The following is a 21173-nucleotide window of genomic DNA, read 5'->3' on the forward strand; positions in this document are numbered from 1 at the left end:
TGCCCCACTTTATAGTGTAGAAACCAAAAACTTTTAATCCAATATACAAACAAGGAAGTCTCTGATACACAGTCACTTATCTGAGGCATAATTGGATTCCTCATGAGAGTGCACCACCGACATCATGCAATCAGTCAAGAATGCGGGGAAAAGCTTAGTCTTAAAAATAAGCCTAGCCTATAAGAACCTGGCCTGCTTACAGCCTGTCCCCCACACCCAATACAAACTATAAGCAAGCAAACATATATATCATATTTAAAAACTTATTTGACCAACATTTCAACCCTTTTGCTCACTTCACAATCTAAACCACAGGTATCTTCCATGATGGTCACTGTGCAAGGAATGGGGTACATTGCATAAACAGAACAGCAATAGAATTAACAAATCAAAAGCTATGGGCGAAATGAGAAAGTTGTCAGTGGCACCAAGAGAGGCAAATCTTTTCCCTCTGGCAGAATACAGGCCAGAGTTTTGTCTGCAGACAGCACAATAGCTGGGACCAGAGGCCGCCCTGAGCGGGCATACCAAACCTTATTGGCCGATACGCCAGCATCTGCTGGTTCTATGTGTAGTAAAATAGGAGAACTCATTATTGGCCATAAAGAAATTACAAAGGTGCCCTTCATAATGCTGTCCCCCTGAGCACTCAAGGGATAATACACTTCTACCTTAGATGGCCAGGTGCTGGTTACCCAAGGAGTTAACTGGAGGTCCAACTCTAGCCCCTTTCCCCATGGTGCCAACAAGGCCACCCATCTCAGATGGGGGGCCTGTACAGTCCAGGGCCAAGTCCATCAAAGCCATTGGCCTTTAAGAAGGGCTGTTGGGGCAGGCAAGAGCACGTTACCCTGCTGTCCAAAACCTGGCTTGAGTAAAATGTCCTTGGTGCGTATCTGCAACTGAATGGGAGCAGCTGCCCGATGCAGGAGGGCCTCTACTGGAGCTGGGCTTCCCCGTCGAGGTCGCTCATTCAAAATCCGGAGTACTGTCCATAAGTGGCGTGTCCATCCAGTAAGGGAGCCAATGACCTCCTCCTGTCGCAGTCCCTGCTTTAAGAGTCCATTATACCACTCAATGATACCAGCAGCCTGGGGGTGGTAGGGAACATGGTACTTCCAGTCCACCCCCAGCTTTTGAGCCCATTGCCTCACCATTGAACCAGTGAAGTGGGTACCATTGTCACTTTCAAGGACCAGCGGTTGCCCATATGCAGCACTCAGGCGGTCCAGAGCCTGTATGACTGCCCTCTGGTCAGGGTTATGGGTAGGGTAAGCAGCAAGCAGCCTGGTGGCAGTATCTACACAAGTGACTTCATACTGGTACCCTTCTGACTTTGGTAAGGGTCCAATGATGTCTATCTGCCATCGTGTCAATGGAACATGACCCCTCTGGATCTGTCCAGGTGACACCAGTGGTCTCCGAGGGTGTTCCTTGGAACATACTGCACATTGCTCACAGGCTGCAAGTACCTCTGCATAGGACACAGGCAAGTTCCACACCTTAACCGTAACCCACATAGTTTTCTGTCCTGCATGGAGCAGGCGCCGGTGGAGCCACTGCGCCACATCACCTGCAGGGGCAGTCTCCAACCATCATACCCTTGCCAACGTATCTGCCTCATCATTCCCAGGATGGGCTAGAGGGGCATTCCTCATGACATGATATACTGTCATCTGCTCTGGTATCCTATTTCCCATAAGTCCTTCCACATGGCCTGACCCCATAGTGGACGGTGCATTACCATCCACTGGTTAATGTGCCAAGTAGCAATCCAAAGGGTCAGTCCACGATAGACAGCCCAGCTGTCAGTGCAGATCACCAGAGGTGAAAGTTCATTATGGGCAACTAGCCAAACAGCTCTTAATTATGCCCATTGGCTGCTTTGGCCTGTACCCGTGTCCATACAAATAGTCTCAGTGGCCGGATAGAAGGCTATAGCCATCCATTTGGCAGGTTGGCCCCTGCTGGAACCATCAGTATACCAGGCATCTTCGGGGATGGGCACCCGCCCCTTCTGGTAGGGACTGACTTCAGGTTCTGCCTCCTGAGCCCCAGCTGCACCTGACTCTAAGGTCACATAGGTGACTGGACCCAAGACTTCCTGCAATTCTGCCCTCAATGGGCTGGTGCTAAGAGCACAGTGTTGTTGCAGGTAGGCACCCCACTTGGCCAGGGTGGACATTTGGGCCATACCACTATGTGGTTTGGTTGCCCAATCTCTCACCCATCCAGCAATAGGGTATGTTGTCTTGACTGTAACTGATATTGTGGTCATAATACTCTCAGTGGCCAGGAGGGCAGCATAAACAGCTGCCAGCTGCTTCTCCACTAATGAGTAACGAACTTCAGCACCTTTCCACAATTGGGACCAAAACCCAATAGGTTGCCGTAGGCGCTCTGTCTGCTGCCACAAACCCCATCCAAACCCCTCTGAGGTTACATGAACATCCAGCTCACAGGGCCTGGCAGGATCAAACACATTCAAGGCCTGTGCCACCTTGACAGCTCTCTTAGCTGCTGCAAATGAACCTTGCCTCTGCTCAGTCCAATCCCAACAAACCTCCTTCCAAATAAGGTTGTATAAGGGGCATAGTAACTGAGCCAAATGGGGTATAAATGCTCGCCAATACCCCAACAAACCTAAGAAACCTGTAACTGTTTTACTGTAGTGGGAACGGGGTATGATTGAATCTTATCTTTAACTGCTTCAGGGATAAGTTTTGTCTTACAGGACCAGACAACACCCAAGAATTTAACAGATAACCCAGGTCCTTGTAATTTGCTCTCATTGACTGCCCAGTCACATGCTTTCAAATGGGATAGCAGGGTAGGGACTGCTTGCTCCAATTCTGGAAGAGAGTCACTAGTTAGCATAATATCATCAATATAATGGTACATGCGAACTGCCTCTGGCTGTTTCCATTTAGCCAGGTCAGCAGCCACCAGCCCATGGCACAAAGTGGGGCTATGCAAATAGCCCTGGGGTAATACTGTAAAGGTCCACTGTCTCCCTTCCCAACTGAAGGCAAATTGGTCTTGATTCTCTGTAGCTATATCAATAGAGAAAAAAGCATTGGCCAAGTCTGCCACAAAGTGGTATGTCCCCAACTCATGGCTTAGCCGATCCATCATGTTAGCTATCGAGGGAATAACTGTGTGCAAAGGGGGAACAACTTTATTAAGTTCTCTGTAATCTACTGTCATTCTCCAGGTTCTGTCTGGTTTATGCACAGGCCATACTGGGGAGTTGTAAGGATGGTGTGCTGGCCAGATGATCCCCACCTTTTCTAATTCGAGGACTGTCCCTGTAACTTCTTCATAACCACCTGACAGGTGGCACTGCTTGGTGTTATTCACACATCAAGGGATGGGTAATTGCAAAGAGGAATGTGATGCATGTCCCCGCAACACTGTCTTCACACCCTGATCCGCAGCTGGAACTCCCCGGCTGTAGTTTCCAACCACGGTCCTTGCAAGACATCTACCCCCAAAATATATTCAGGAATAAGAGATACATACACCTTATATGGCTTAGAAAGCAGTCTTCCTATCCCCAATGGAATAGTTATTGGCGTCACTTGAACAGTTTGGCTCCCATAACCGTCAGTGGCCACTGGGGTCCCAGCAAACTGCTTTAGGTTCCCATAGAAGAGGGGACATTCTGCACCTGTATCCACCAAGGCCAACACCCGTTGTATATTGGAAGGGGACCAGTGGATAGCCAGTTCCACGTGTGGCCTCCAGTCCCCGCCCATCCCCGTTAGACAGGTCCCTTGGCCTTTTTCCTATTCAAACTAGTACAGTGGGTTTTGGGAGTTCTCTTCTCCCTCAGCCATCTCTATCATATAATCTTGTAAGTGAACTGTCCACACACCAAACGTTTTATTTGTAGCTGCTGGGGCCTTTTGTCTCAGTGGCTGGAACTTCTGTTCTGGTTTAAGCTGCCACCAAAGCTCCAAAAGAACTTTATTAGACTGGCCATCCAATTTCCCCTTATCTGCTCCAGCCGCAATCAAGTCTACCCACATCTGTGTTCGGGTAACCTTTATAGGCCCGTTTTCCTTGTTAGTTGTGGGGGCAACATAGGCAGCAGCCCTCACTGCTTTATAATCCCAAATGGCCTCCAGCTCTCCCAAATCTGCTACCATCTGTGTAACTGCATTGATGGGTTGCCCCACATAGGGGACCAAGATAGCCACAAGTGACCCAAAAAGGGCTGATGGGGCACTAGCAAGGACCAATTCCCTCATTTTTGCCGTAAACACTTCCTTGTCTGGCCCACGGGACCCAGGGTTGAAAACAGCTTCCTTCATACCTAGTTCCCGAAGGACCTTTACTAACTCACTGTAGCACTGCCACCGACTCATTGCCCGCAATTCTCCAGCATTCTGCCAGACCATACGAATGGCAGCCATCACCCAGTCTAATAGGGTATGGTCTCCTGGGTTGCCATGGCAGTTTTGAAGACGCTGCCTCAAGGAGGAGTGTGTGGTAATGGCGGCCAATTTCTCCATCTCTGTTCCGGAGAGCATGATGCAATCCACCCCTATATCCCATAATTGCAGTAACCAGGCTACCAGGGATTCAGTAGGTTTCTGCCTAAATTGTGCCCCCAACTCCATCAGCTCTGCCTGGGTATAGGGCTGGACCACAGAGTGTTCCATTACCTGGGCAGGAGGCTGTGGCTGCCCCTGAGGGATTCTTTGTTGCTGGGTTTTTACCTTCTTGGCGACCACTGGTTGGGCTCTCAGTGTGCGTATGGCAGCTTCAGCCTGAGCCTTCTCATCCTCAGAAGAGGAGTTGCAAGCGTCTGCTCCCGCTCACTCAAAGCCAATCCACCGGCACAGATGCTGCTGCTCCTCTGGCAACCGTTTTGGCTCCTGTGGCTGCTGGCTTTTGGCCAGAAGCTGAGACTCGAGCTCTTAAATCCGCCATTGCAAACATTCAGCTTCCAGGGCAAACTGCAACTCATGAACCCGTAGTTCCTTTTCCAGTTCTTGCTCCAATTCCAGCCTTTTCTGCCATTCAATTTACAATTCATACTGAAGCTTTTGACCTCAGGCAGCTTCTCGCACAGAACTCTTGGTCTCCTCTTGAGTAAAAAACATGCATCACACGGCCCCTAAAAGGACAGCCATGGGGAGCCAGAGCAGCAACCAGTACTCTACCCCACCCCTCAAGGGTGAAGGCCCCATACCAATCTCCAAATCCTGCTGCAAACTATGCCAGTTGTAAGGCCAGGAGCTGCAATCGTGGTCATTCACATGCAGGTTCCCATTAGATTCGGGCAGATGGTGGTAAAGAAATGGCAGAGTCAGAGGATGGGGGGCCATTCTGTTTATTGGTGTCTCACCAAGACAGGCAAACCACAAGAGAAGAAAAGGGAAAAGCAGAAAACCAGCTTTTCCCATGAAGGGCAAGGGATCAGGGAGGCCCCTGCAATGGTGATAGCAGGAACCGAGAGAGCAAGCTCCTGGACTGCCCCACTTTATAGTGTAGAAATCAAAACCTTTAATCTAATATACAAACAAGGAAGTCTCTGATACAAAGTCACTTACCTGAGGCACAATGGGATTCCTCATGAGAGTGCACCACCCCACATCATGCAACAGTCAAGGGTGTGGGGAAAAGCTTAGTCTTAAAACTAAACCTTAGGCTATAACCACCCTGCCTGCTTACAGCCTATCCCCCACACCCAATACAAACTATAAGTGAGCAAACATATACATCATATTTAAAAACTTATCTGACCAACATTCTCCATAGAAGATTTTAATAAAGGAATGGCCCACCACTTTTTGGCTGCACTGTTTTTTTACTGTCTGCCTGCATCCAATGAGAAACTGTATGGCCACGATGGTGGGGGCCCTGATCATACACATGCCCACCAGCAATAAATGAGAATTCTCTGGCTCCGCTTCCTTACTAATATTTGGGTGTTTTAGATTTGAGGAATTCTTTTTTTGTGTGTGTGTCACTTTAGTTGTTCGTTGATTGTTTTCTCACAAACGCCTTGACTGGGAGCTCCAGCAAAGCCAGTGACCTCTTGCTCAAACCAGAAATTTAGAGATTTTGAACCTCGGTCCTCAGCATCCCAGGTTTATGCTCTCTCTATTCACTGTGTCACCACCTGGCCAGGTGTATTTGAGGAATTCTAATAAGTATGTAGTAGTATCTTATTTGACCTTGCAATTCCTTGATGACATGTGATATTGAGCATCTTTCATATGCTTATTTGTCATCTACATACCTTCTTGGTTGTGTTATCTGTTCAAATCCTTTGTCTGTTTTTTAATTTGATTGTTTACTTTCTTTGTTGAGCTTTGAGAGTTCTTTGTAAGATTTCTTCCCACTCTGTGGCTTGTGGAACTAGTTTCGAAAATGTATTCTTAAATTTTTTATCTTGTACTTTCTGTAGGGTTTTAAAATATGTATTTCTAAGCATCATAAATCTTTGAGTTTATAAAACTAAATATATTATTTAATCAAGTTTGTGTTATCAAAAACACTGGTTCTCTCTTAGAATAAGCATTGCATAAATGTCAACTATCTTTTATATTGTTTCCATCTAAATATTGTAATGTTTACATTGTATCTTTATATAATCAAACCTTTTCTCATAATATAATTCTCATCAGACTAACACAAAAAGCAAATTTGATAAATTTATGTGACATAGAGTACTTCTGTTTTGATGGAATTAATTAAAAAGAACACTACAAAACATCTAGATGTGACATTTTATGTTCAAGCTTTACAAAGCTCATCTTACAATATTAATCTAACATAAATAATGTTTCACTTAAATTCAATTGAGTAGTTATGTCCTTTTGTAGTTTCATAAAGCTCGAGCAGTGATCACACTATATTGACAAGCAAAGGTGTTTATAAACGTTGAATCAATATATGGTTTAGAAAAAGCCAATTTCACATATTTCATGGTAAATTGTTCACATAGGATTTTATTTACTCTTTTATGAAAGCAATTGGCTTTGAAAAAAATCAATATTTTGTCATCTAAATGCTTATCTTCTAGTTCCCATGACCTCAATTTATTTTTGAGTGTTCCTATTAATACATATGTTGAATAGAAAAACACAGAAAATAAAATTCATTTTACAACAGCAATTGTAGCTCTATTGTTTGAGAAGGGACCAGGGTTTACAATTTCTTCCAAGTATTTCTAAACACCCCCACATACCATGGCAAAAAGCTTAATATCCTATCTTTGCTTGAAATACTGCAATAGATTTCCCTAGGTTACAATGCAGTCCTTTCCAGCTTTTTGTGAGACGGATTTATAAGATACTGGAAATATATGCTAAGGCAGATTGTGAACAGACTTACGACATAGCAAGCTTGGATATGAACTAGAATGAAAATAAGAACCAGCGAATGTTTCTCAGTAGGCAAGCAACATCCTCTGTCCTTGTTTCAAAAAAAATGTTAGACATCAACTTATAGAATGTGCTTGAAGGCATCAAGAATGAAGACTAATAAGCCAATTAAGCTAATGTTATAATTATCTAGCCAAGGGCATAGATGCCTTCAGCTACCAAAACAGTAGTAATAGAATGACTTTGAGAAGATAGCAGGTCAAAGAGGTGTGAGACATGGAAAATTTGCTGGGTTTGGCAACTGGTTGACTATGAAGGAATCAGAAGAGGGGAAATAGAATTAAAGATAACTCTGAGTTTTCTAATATGGACCACTGAATAACCATTAGCTAATATTGCTAATAAAACTAATACAAATAATGTAAAAGTTATGAATTTGAAGGTAACACATTTTAAAACCTAAAAATGTTAAAATGTATTTAGACTCTAAACTATTAGTTATTTTACCTTTCTATTTTGTAAAGTTATAAAAAATGTCTCCTTGAAAACCTCGGAATTCTTCTGTTATGTACAATAAGAATTGTTGGCATAAGTTGAGCCTAATGGAAATGCTCAATCCACAAATAGCTGGAATAAAATGGTGGAACCTCCTTCCACTTTTTTAGAGATATTTCTGAGAAATTCTCATGAGCAAATATTATTAAATCTAAAAATTTAAGGCTCAAAATAAAGTCCACTCTTCTCCAATATGAATCAAGCATAGCTTTTCTTTCTACCCCCAACCCTGTCCAACGCACTAGATGGGCCCCATATTTATTCCACAGTAACCAAAGTTAAACATCCTTTATCATTTGTCAAATTCTCATGTTGGAGAGATGGCAAAATTTTATACAGACTGTGAATATACTTCTGAAAATGGATGATTCCTTCTCTATATGTTCCCTCTAAGAATCCTTTCTAAATCCCCTATATTGGCAGTTGAGAACTTTAGTGTACATAAGAACCACCTGAGATATTTGGTGAAACACATATTCCTGGGTCCTACTTGTCAGATTCTGCTTCAGTAAGTAAGTCGTACAGGAATCTTAGGAAGTTGTTGATTTAGTAAGTGCCTCAGAGATTTCCACTGAATGTGTTCCCTGTACAACAGAAGAGCAACACCCTTAAAGAATCATCTTAGAATTCTTTAACACTTCTCTTTTCAAATTTTCTGTTCTGAAGCTGTAATTTAGCAACTGTTCCCATTTATTTTTGTTATGCTTTCAATCTTGCAAATACTTCCAGTGCGTATTGTTTACAACAATGCCTTTCTATGAGGTTTGACTGTCCTTAATGTATATACTGAGGGCAGGATACCTGGGGCCAAGAGCAGACTAGTGTAACACCATAGTTGCTGCCTGAAACACTCTCCCAAGGTAGCAATATCTTCCCACTGCTTGTGAAGAAACATCAGATTGGATAAAATCATTGTGAAGAATTGGAGAGATTGTCATCATTACTTTACACTGATGTAGCTTTTATATCTTCTGTTTACCTGAATATTTTTTTAACTAAAAGCAAAGAGATGAATGCATTTCTTTTCAGATCCAACAACGATCTGTTTAGGAGGTGACAATAGCAATGTCCACCCACCCAGATCTTTCTGAGTGAGCAGAGAGCAATTGTACAAGAAGTAATTTATAGAAGTATTGACAATAACCTTCCTAGTTAGTTTAAGTTTTTTTCAAAAATCTTCTCTGTTCTTTCCTCACCCTTCCTAGGTGTATCTTCCTAAGAATGCATGCTACTAAAATGTAAAAGAATAAGCTTGTCATATAATCCCACAAGACTTCCAATTCAACACATTCTCTAACTCTGTGATTCTCTGCACATTCTCTGAAAAGGTGCTGATTTGCTTTAACATGTCAGACTGGCAGCTAGAAAGCCCCAGCTGATAAATACCAACAGCTGCCTATATCATTAGCAGTGGTTGCTAGAATAATAAACATCTGGCACCTTCCTTTATTGATTAAACAGGTCATTCCAAAGACCTGTCATCCAGCCCATGAGCATAAAGACTGGAGCCTACACTTTCTTTTCTTTTATTCATGTATTGCAATTGGTGGAACATTCTACAGTTGAATGTATCAAAAGAAGAACAGGATTAAATGATTGCACATTCTTACATTCAGTAAGAAAAATTAAAACAAACTTCAAAAATATTTAAACAAAGAAAAAATTTGATATTTAAAATAACTGCTAATAATTTGAGATTAGAAAACAACAACAAATCAGTAAATTTTACATGTTCTATGTCAAATTAAATTAAAACTTTAAATAAAATGTGAGTGCAAATTTATCATATACAAAACTATTAGAATAATAAATTAAAAGCTGGAGAGTCCTCTATTTTACTTTGCTAAAAAGATGATTGCTGTCTATAGATTCAACACAATTTCTATTAACATACCAATGACATATTTCACAAATACAGAAAGAATATTCCAAAAACATGTACAGAAACAAAAAAGACTCCAAATAGCCTCAGCGATCTTGATAGAGAAGAACAAAATTGGAGTTACCACAATATCTGATATCAAACTATACTACAAGGCAATTGTAATCAAAACAACATGGTATTTGCATAAGAATGGGCATATAGGTCAGTGGAAGAGAAAGAAAGCCCAGAAATAAACTCACACCTTTATAGTCAATTAATATTTGACAAAGGAGGCAAGAACATACAATAGAGTAAAGGCAGTCTCTTCAATAAATGGTGTTGGGAAAATTGGACAGGTACATGGAGAAAAGAAATATAACTAGACAAACAAGTTATAATGTACATACAATAAACTCAACATGGATAAGGGCTTAAATGTAAGTCACAAAACTGCTAATATCCTGGAAGAAAACATAGGCAGTAAAATCTCAGACATCTTTTACAGCAATATTTTTGCTGATATGTCTCCTTGGGCAAGGGAAGCAAGGGAAAAAATAAACAACTGGGACTATACCTAACTAAAAACCTTTTGTGCAGCAAAAGAAACTATCAACAAGATAAAAATGGACCTGAATGAGAGAACATATTTATCAATGATATATCTGATATGGGGTTAATTTCCAAAATATATTAAGAACATATACAACTGAACACCAGGAAGACAAACAATCTTATTTAAAAATGGGCAAAGGACCAGAGCAGCACTTGTCCAAAGAGGATATACAGATGACCAATAGATATATGAAAAGATGCTCAATGTCACTAATCATGAGAGGATAGAAATTAAAACCACAATGAGATATCACCTGACACCTGCCAGAAAAGTTATCACCAATAAGCGAACAAGCAAGTGCTGCAAAGAAAGGAGAACCCTGTGCATTGCTGATGGAAAAGCAAATTGTTACAACCACCCTGGAAAACAATATGAGTTTCTTCAAAAATGTACAAATGGAACTGCCTTTTGACCCAGCAATCCCATATCTAGGAATATAGTCTAAGAATTCCAAAACACTAACTGGAAAAAATATATGCACCCTTATGTTCATTGCAGCATTATTTACAATAGTCAAGATCTGGAAACAGTCCAAGCGTCCATCAATAAATGAGTGGATAAAAAAATTGTTGTACATTTACACAACAAAATACTATATGGTTGAAAAAAAGGAGGAAGTCTTACCTTTGGGGATAGCATAGGTGGACCTGGAAATTATTATGATAAGTGAAATAAGCCAGTCAGAGAAAGTCAAGTACTATATGATCTTCCCTGTATGTGGAATCTAATGAACAAAATAGACCGATGGACAAAATAGAAACAGAGGCATGAACACATGGAACAGATTAATAGCTATCAGAGGGGAGGTTGGTGGGGAGACTGGATGAAATAAGGTGAAGGGATTAGCATGCATATGTATTCATACCTAAAACACGTACACAGACAACAGTGTGGTGAAAGCCAGAGGAAAGGGATGTAGAGGTAGGTGGAGGTGGGCGAAGGGGAGAACAGTGAGGGTGGAAAGAGACTTTGCTGGGGATGATCAGCACTTGATGCCATGTGTAGATGGTATTTTATTGAGTTGTATACTTGAAACTAGTATGTTTTTGCAAACCAATGTCATCCCAATAAATTCAATTAATAAAAAAATATAAATAAATAAATAAACATAAATTTCTGTTAATGGTAAGATTTACTGTTTAAAATATGTATTTTCAATTTAACTGAGAAAATGTAAATAAAAAGGCTACATGTCTTTATTTAATGCAGAACTATTTTATACTAAAATTTTAATTCACTTTTATTTAAGTTTTACGAAAGAATGAGTATTTTATTTTGGCTAATCTCAAATTCACAATATCTAAAATTAATAATAAAAAATGATAAATAGATAATAAATGGACAGATAGATAAAAATGAATTAGCGCTATTCTGTAGTATTAAAAAGCATGCTGATGTGTATTAGGATGTTGAAGGAGATTATCTCAAGACTTATTTTTCTTACCTTTTTTAATTGAATTTATTGGGCTGATACTCTTTAACAAAATTATACAGGTTTCAGATGCACAATTCCACAATAAATCATCTGTACACTGTATTGTGTGTTCCTCACCCCAAGTCAAGTCTCCATCCATCACCGTTTATTATCCCTCCCCGCCTCCATCTCTTCCCACCTCCACCCCCAGCAATCACCACCAGTTATCCATGGCCCTGAGTTTCTCTCTCTCTCTCTTTTTCTCTTCTCTTTTGTTCAATACCTCCACCCCAGTTTCTTTTATTTTTAAATTAAAATTGCTTGCAGATATAACAATTTGGAAACATAGTAAAAATTAATGTAAATAATAGCATATGATTCATTCAAGAAAAAAATACCCAAACCTTAATTCCAAAGTGATGAAATTTGAGCTCTTTGTTATAGCCCAGGAAATAAATTGGAGATTGACTAAAAATATTTTGTTAAACTTTCATAAAACATTACAGTTGAGAAATAGTTGGAACTTTGGAAAGAAAATTGAAAATATTTTGCCATCCTGGTACAATATTATGTTCTGCACTTAAAAAATCTATGTGAAATCAGGCCATCCTTCCTCACAACAGAAAAATGGAAAAGAAACCAAAATGGAGAATGACGAAGAAAAAAGGTTAACAAAAAAACAGTTTCATTAATAGACAAAAAAATTAAGTGTTTCTCTACATGTAGAAGCACTGGCTCAGAGGCTAAATTATTTAGAATAGTACATGAAAGAAATAGTCAGGATAAATCATTCCTCTTTGATGCTAAAATTCAGAAAAAGCACCATTTTATACTCATAATTACAAAAAGAATATTTTATAATAATGTTGAAAATTCATAGCTAACATTACATGATAGGTTTTTACCAAGAGAAAAATAATTATGTGTTGAAACTTCTTCCAAACTTTCTGGTAACTTCTCAGGGACTCCTGATAGAGGAAGATGCTGAATTGGAACTGTGTGACAATTATTATCTACACCATATTTCACTTCTGGACAAGTGACAAGTCATGTCTTAGTAGAAAATGGATAACAGAGAGTACCAAAATTTCTTTCATGAGAACTAGTTCTGTTGGATATTAATATCTATTACTGAAAATAAAAGGGTGCTATGACCCAGAAATTTCAGGAATTCTAAGATAAAGAGGTTTCTACATTAGACAGGCTCTCAGTACTCTTAAAACACTAAAATATATTTAAAATCTCTTATGTAGTCTCGTACAGAGTCCTTTTCAAACATATGATCACAAAAGCACTGTTTTCTCAGATATCCCTTAGAACTAGTTACCTAAAACACAGATTTTGGGAAACATCATTATCAGGCTTTAGAAGCAGAAGTTCTCTCTCATAAATATTTAAAAATTCTGAAAGGTTACTAACATCAATAATGAATGTATTGCTCTTCTTATAACTAAACATTATTTACCACATATTTTAATAAAAAAAATAGTTTCACCAGTTTCATTATAAATACATTATACTGTGTTGATAATTATGGCAATTTCTAAAGATTTAAGTAAATTTCCCATAAAATATTTCATACTTTGGGGAATGCTTCCTCCTGCTCAGGTAAGCAAGAAACAGGTGAAGGAATTTCTGGGTTGCTATTATTTCAACTGATCAGGTTGGGAACTGAATGATTTTGACTGGCTGTAATATACCCCCATTTCAAAAATCCTCCAAAACTTTAATATGGAATCTACCCACTTAAAATTTAAAATGTAAAATACAACAGTGTCAAATATAAGTGCTAGGTGTATAGCAGATAGATTGCTACAACTTACCTTAAATTACTTAAACATTATATCCATTAAACAAGTATTCATTTCCCCTCTCCCCAGCCCCTGGCAACCTCCATTCTATCTTCTGCCTCTATGAATCTCACTATTTTAGTTACCTCATATAAGTGGAATTGTGCAGAATTTGGCTTTCTGTGACTGGCTTATTTTGCTGAGCATAATGACCTCCAGGTTATCCATAATATCACAATTGACAGGATTTTCTCCTTTCCAGCACTGAATAATTTCCAGTGTGTGTGTGCGTGCATGTGCCATTTTCTTTGTCTACTTATTTTGCCAATACACACGTAAGTTGTTTCCATATCTTAGCCACTGTAAATCACTGTAAATAATGTTGCAATAAATATCTGGGTGCAACTATCTCTTCAAGATACTGATTTTGCTTCTTTTAGATATATATCCAGAAGTAGGATTGCTGAATTACATGGTAGTTCTATTTTAAATTTTTTGATGAACCTTTATACTGTTTTCTATAGTAGATGTAACATTTTATATTTTTACCAACAGTATATAAGGATTCCAGTTTCTTCACATCCATATTAATGGTTCTTACTACAAAAGAAAAAAACCAAAAAACCTGTCTATGAAATTCTATTAAGCACATAAGTCATGCCCTAAAATAAAGCAGTATATCTACATGATTTAGGGCACTGAGGGAAAGTAAATTAGGCTCCAGGCTGGTTTCTTATCTACAGTCTTCACTATTTTTTCTATCATCCTACACCAATCAAAAGCCAAACAAAAGCAAAATGCATATACAGATTCATTATTTTAAAACTTTTGGTGAAGATTTTCAACCTCAGAGAACTATTCGTTAAAAGCCCTTGTATGAAAAAAAAAAAAAAAAGCCCTTGTATGTATCTCCAGCCTATATGATTACCAATATTTGTCAATCTTGTCAGTAGTTTCATTTAATGAAAATAATACACATGACAAATAATTTTGAAAACTTCTTGGAAATTCTAACGGTTATATATTTATATGATAAAGTGCCTGAAATCCTTGGAGTTTCCTGACAAATAATGTTTAACAGATTATAAACCCTTAAAGTTTTAAAGTTATAGTAGGATGTTGCGTTTCCAACATAATGAATGAGAAACCCCACTTGTGGGCTGACAGACGGAGAAGCCGTTACTTAGCATCACTCTCTGTGCCCTGCGTGCAGAGGGTACGGGCTGAATGTAAAAGAGCCTTCTTGTTTCTGGAATAGCCTTTTCATTAAAAATCTACCACGGATTGGTGTAGCACGCATAATCTCTGTAAGAAATCTTAAATAGTATTGATTTTTACATAAACCCTAAAATCCTTAGTTTATGGTGAAAATTTATCTTTAATTTTTAATTACATCTCAGCTGACAAATTATTTTTTTATGTATGTCATGTGTAATTTTGATGAAGAATGAAATTTAAACACTTTGAACAGAAGATATCTGAAATCTTTAATGAGTATTATTTATTACCTTACAAAAATGCTGATAACACTTAGTCCTATTAGTCCTATGGTAATAAAAACATCTAATTTGCATTGACTAGAAACACATGCTACTATATTATCCTCCCCAAAAGATGAATTCCATAGCATTAATTCTCCAGTGTTTATTTCCATAAGATATGACTTGGGAACTGTCTATGTCTTTTCAACTTGAAGGTATTTACTTCCCTTATTCTTACCAATGATTATATATTATTGCACATCCTATATAAATTAATAGTATTCAGTTTGGAGAGTTAAAGTTTAATGTTTTGTATTTATCAAAAAGTTTTCTTGGAGCCCTGGCTGGTTGCACAATGGATAGAGAATAGTCCTGGAGTGCCAGGTCACCAGCTCACCCCCAAGGATGCTAGGGGGTCCCGAGGGTGTCGACCCTCAAGGTCGTCAGGTCAAGTCCCAATCAAGGCGCATATGAGAAACAATCAATAACAACTAAGTGGAACATTGAGTTGATGATTGTCTCCCTCCCTTTCACCTCACATCCCTTCCTCTTGTTGTCAAAAATAAAAAAAGGTTTTTGGAAAAAACTGACTAAAAAATAATTTCTAAATTTTGAAACAACCATGAAATTGTAGTAATAGCTCACAGGCATTGCTAATTTACTCCCTCTTAACCTTACAAAATTGAAGATATTAAGTAATTTACATAAAGTCACAGATAGTAAGAAAGACCACAATGTACACTCAGGGTGTCTAGTATTAGAATCCAAGCCTTTAGTTACTCATTATACTGATTTTGCTGTCAGTCGTCCTCTCATTAATCGGAATAAGCTAGCAGCTGAAACAACACAGTTGAACACAGTTGAAGTTTATTGTGCACTCTGTGCTTGGCTGTGGCAGAGAATGTGTTCCATTTGGTCATTCATGGGCCCAGGATCCTTCATATAATGTCACCACCATCTTTAGCATGAGGATTCCCTACAAGTTTGCTTTTGAAGGAAAACAATGAAGAATCTCTATAAGGAGATTTTTGCTAGGCCTAGAACGTACCGGCACCTATATAATTTACTGCCTACTTGGCTTTGCCAGAGTTTAGCCACAAGGTTCCTAACTTGAGAGGCTTAGGGATATGGTTTAACTGCATTGAAAATTTTAAAAAAGGAATGAATAAACAAAATGTGGTGTGTGTGTGTGTGTGTAATATTAGTCAGCCTTTTAAAAAGAAAGAAATCCTGACATTTGTGACAAAATGAATGAACCCGGAGGACATTAAGTAAAATAAACCAGGCACAGGAAGATAAACATGGCATGATATCACTTACATGTGACATCTAAAATAGTCAAACTCGTAGCAGCAGAGAGTAGTTGCCAGGGCTGGGAGAGGGGCAGAGATTTTGGTCAAGGGTATAGAATTTCAGCTATGCAAGAATAATTCCTGGTGATTTAATGTACAGCAAATGTGTCTTTAGTTAATATTGTATTGAATACTTGAAATTTACTAAAAGGGTAAATTTTTTTATAAATAAATTTTTATTAATTTTAATGGGGGTACATATATTCAAAGAAAACATATCCAGGTTATCTTGTCATTCAATTATGTTGCATACCCATCACCCAAAATCAGAATGTACTCCGTCACCTTCTATCTAGTTTTCTTTGTGCCCTTTCCCCTCCATTTCCCCTCTCCCTCCTCCCCCCCCATAACCACCACACTCTTCTCCATGTCTCTTAGTCTCATTTTTATGTCCCACCTATGTATGGAATCATATAGTTCTTAGTTTTTTCTGTTTTACTTAGTTCACTTCGTGTAATGTTATCAAGATCCCACCATTTTGAGTAAATGATCCGATGTCATCATTTCTTATGGATGAGTAGCATACCCTAGTGTATATGTGCCACATCTTCTTTATCCAGTCTTCTTTTTTTTTTACAGTGATTAAAGCCTTTAAGCAAACTCTTGGCCAATACAACAACAATCCATAAAAGAGTAGTGTCCTTAACATGTTCACCAAGTCCAAGTTGGCACCAACACCATTCCAGATCCCTGCAAATGCAACCCAACCCCAGTTCAGTCCATTAGGAGCTGTCACAAGGAGCAGGAGTCCAGGAAAAGTCCACATCCAGGAAAAGTCCGCATGGCACTGGAATTGTTGTCAACATTCTATAATTTGCAGCTCATGTCCAAGTTTCAATGACCACTGCTTCTAGCTGGTAATGATTCAGGTAGACTGGAAAAGCCATCTGCAGCATGCGTGGAGATAGAGCTTCTGTTCTTCCCTGCCCGGAGAGTTGAGACCAGGTTGCTTTTCCCTGGAACTCTGTGACTGTGGCTTCATAAAGAGAACCTTGGGATACACTAAGCTGGGTGTCAAAGGTAAATTCATAATAAAAGTTGGCAAAAGGGGGAAAGAGAGCTCTAAATTAGGAGTAGGTCCCAGCCTGAAATATGAGTGGGGCATTGAGGTAGGAGGAATAAAGGAAACACTATATATTAAACAAAGCAGCAGAAAATAGGACTATCAACACCCACAACAGAGATCTTCAAGGGAAGAATAAAAAACCTGACTATTCAGGCAAGACATAGTTAAGTGGCCCTTGTGCAAATGAGATCAGTTTACCTGCTTCTTGGAAGAAATACCCTAGGCTCGTCCACAGTGTCGTAGATGGGGCCGATACCCCTGGCACCTTCAGCCTTCAGTGGCAAACCCCAGCATTCTGGGCAAGGTTAGGTCATAGGTGGCTGGAGCAAGGCTGGAAGAGACTGAACCCTCCCTTAGAGGAGCAAGGGGAAAGCCTACCTTCCAGTGTCCCTGTTTCCTCACAGCAGAGGCATGTAAGCCTGGCAGGTTTTAGCTCAATGACCTTCCTTTTCACTATTGAAGCAGGACCCAGATGGAATCCTGTGAGACCCCCTTTAGGGTGTTGGAGCCTTTAAGGGCATATCCTAAAAGCTGGTAGTTCACCTGATATCTATTGGGCTTTTTCTGCCTCATGGTATCTTAAAAGCCATGCTCAGAAGATCTCACTGAGGGGTTTGAGGACCCCCATCTGCCTATATAAACCTTTTCCGTATATCTGGAGCTATTTGGAAAAAGACAAAACAGTGTTATTAGCTGGATCAAATAAAGAAGGTAGTAGTTTGCAGGAGAAAAAGATTTGGCATCTCCTGTTCATCAGCATTCAAAAGAAATTTAAAATTTTTTTAAGTAAAAAGCATGATATGGTAGACCCATAGGAGTTCCAGGATATGACTCCCCCCTTTTAAATTTTTTTAAATTGACCTTAAAATATTTGCTGGGTACACTTTAATAATACCTTGACTTTAAAGATTGTAAGAAATACCCATGATTCGAAAGGTTTGAAAAAATACAGAAAATGCTTTTGCTACATATGCAGGAGCATTGTCAGTTTTAACCAGTTTAGAAAATCCAATAATAGAAAAATGCATACAGACAATGAGCTATAACAGGCTTAGCAGCCTCTCCTATTCTGGCAGAGGTTACTATAAATCCAGAATAGCTATCCACTGTAATGTGGACATAAGACTGTTTGCCAAATGAAGGTATATAACATCCATTTGCCAAAGTTGTCCTGGTAGGAGTGTCCTTGAGGGTTAACTCCAAATGAAGGGACAGATTGTAGTATAGGACCCCTTGGACAGGATTTCTCAATCTGTTGTGCTGCTTTCCTAGAAACTTGAAACTGTTTACACAGGGCTGCAGCATTCTGGTGATGAATAGTATGAGACTGGATTGTTCGTTCTGCCATGGTTGCTCCAAATAATTTTCTTTTGGGTAGCTTGATCAACAAGGGCATTCCTAGGCCCTGGCCACTTGGTTCAGTGGTAGAGTGTTGGCCTGGCGTGCAGGAGTCCCGGGTTCGATTCCCAGCCAAGGCACACAGGAGAAGCGCCCATCTGCTTCTCCACCCCTCCCCCTCTCCTTCCTCTCTGTCTCTCTCTTCCCCTCCTGCAGCCAAGGCTCCATTGGAGCAAAGTTGGCCCAGGCACTGAGGATGGCTCTGTGGCCTCTGCCTCAGGCACCAGAATGACTCTGGTTGCAACAGAGCAATACCCCAGATGGACAGAGCATCCCCTCCTGGTAGGCACATGCGGGAATTTGTCTGACTGCCTCCCCGTTTCCAACTTCAGAAAAATACAAAAAAAAGGAAAAAAAGGGCATTCCCTTGTGCTAAAGCTCCAGGAAGCATGGAGTGAGCTTGAGTATGTCCTATAAAACATGTAGCTCTAGCCTGACCTGTGGTGGTGCAGTGGATAAAGTGTCGACCTGGAAACACTGAGGTTGCCGGTTCAAAACCCTCGGCTTGCCTGGTCAAGGCACATATGGGAGTTGATGCTTCCAGATCCTCCCCACCTTCTCTCTCTGTCTGTCCTCTCTCTCTCTCTCTGTTTCTCCCTCTCCTCTCTAAAAAAAATGAATAAATAAAAATAAATAAAAAAATAAAATCTTTAAAAAAAACCCATGGAACTCTATGTTGACATACAAGTCTTTGAAGAAGGAGGAACTGCTGAAATAGTTCATCAGCAGTATATAGATTAAAGGAGGAATATGGCAAATGCTGAAAAGCCATGATAATGGCATATAATTCTAGTCTTTGAGCTGATTTTAAGTTGACTGTTTCAGTATAAAGTTGTCCATTGATTTGCAAAAGCAATTTGCCATTGAGTGGAAGTTTCCCAGAGCCATTGTTGTTGATCCTTTGAAAAAAACAACAATAATTTTGAGGCTCAAGACCTATAAGCTCTAAGGGTCGCCTATACCCCTTGATAATCCAGGAGGCAACAAGATCAAAATATGGAAGTGTATTCCATGGGCTATTAGATGGTTCAATGTGCCCAAGCTGTAGCTGCTCTTGTACCAATTGAGCAGCTGCCCTAAGTTTTTCCTGAGAAAGGGGCCATTGGTCTACCCATACAGGATTATCTGATTTCCAAGTAATTGGGTCTGCACACTGCATTATTGAGGTAGCAGGAACTACCAAGGCCCCTATGCTAAATTTTGATATCCTAATCCACACTTTCTGGTATTGGGTGCCACCTCTATGGGGAAGAGAATTCCTCGCTGTTCTTTCCCTAATCCCTTAGTGGGCAAAAGTCCTTGATCAAGTATCTGAGTACTGACTAGACCATTAGGACTGACAAGCAACGCTCCTGTATTTTTCAAAACATCTCTACCCCAAAAATTAACTGGCCATCCAGGGAGCACATAAGGCTTAAAAAATCCAGAATGACCTTCTTAATCTTCCCAATGTAAAAAACTAGAACTTTCTTGAGGGGATTTACTCTGTCCTATACCTTGTAATTCTGTGGCTGCTGCATGAGTGGGCCAGGAAGGAGTCCAGTGTAGCTTAACAATAACAGATACATCAGCTCCAGTATCTAAAAGTCCTTTAAATTTATGCCCTTGTATTGTTAGTTCCATTTCAGGGTGTTCCCGACCTAATTTTTTTAAATCCAATTGGCAAAATCAAAGAAGCCAAATCACCAATTTTCTTGGGGCCCCTTTTGCAGGATGTGGCCTGAGAAGCAGAATTAGCATCCTTATACTATTGTTCTAACTGCCTGAAATAGCCGTGAGACAAATTCTTTTTTTTTTTTTTTTTTTTTGATTAATTTTAATGGAGTGACATTGATAAATCAGGGTACATATGTTCAGAGAAAACATCTATAGGTTATTTTGACATTTGATTATGCTGCATTCCCATCACCCAAAGTCCAATTGTCTTCCGTCACTTTTAAACTGGTTTTCTCTGTGCCCCTCCCCTCCCCAACCCCCTCACTCTCCTCTCCCCAACCCTGTAATCCCCACTCTTTTGTCCATGTCTCTGAGTCTCATTTTTATGTCCCACCTATGTATGGAATAATATAGTTCTTAATTTTTTCTGATTTACTTATTTCGTTCAGAATAATGTTATCAAGGTGCATCCATGTTTTTGTAAATGATACGATGTCATCATTTCTTATGGCTGAATAGTATTCCATAGTATATATGTACCAAAGCTTTTTAATCCACTCGTCCACTGAGGGACACTTGGGCTGTTTCCAGATCTTCGCTATTGTGAACAATGCTGACATACACATGGGGGTGCATTTCTTCTT

The sequence above is a fragment of the Saccopteryx leptura genome, chromosome 12 (genome assembly GCF_036850995.1).
Source record: "Saccopteryx leptura isolate mSacLep1 chromosome 12, mSacLep1_pri_phased_curated, whole genome shotgun sequence".
NCBI lineage: Eukaryota > Metazoa > Chordata > Mammalia > Chiroptera > Emballonuridae > Saccopteryx > Saccopteryx leptura.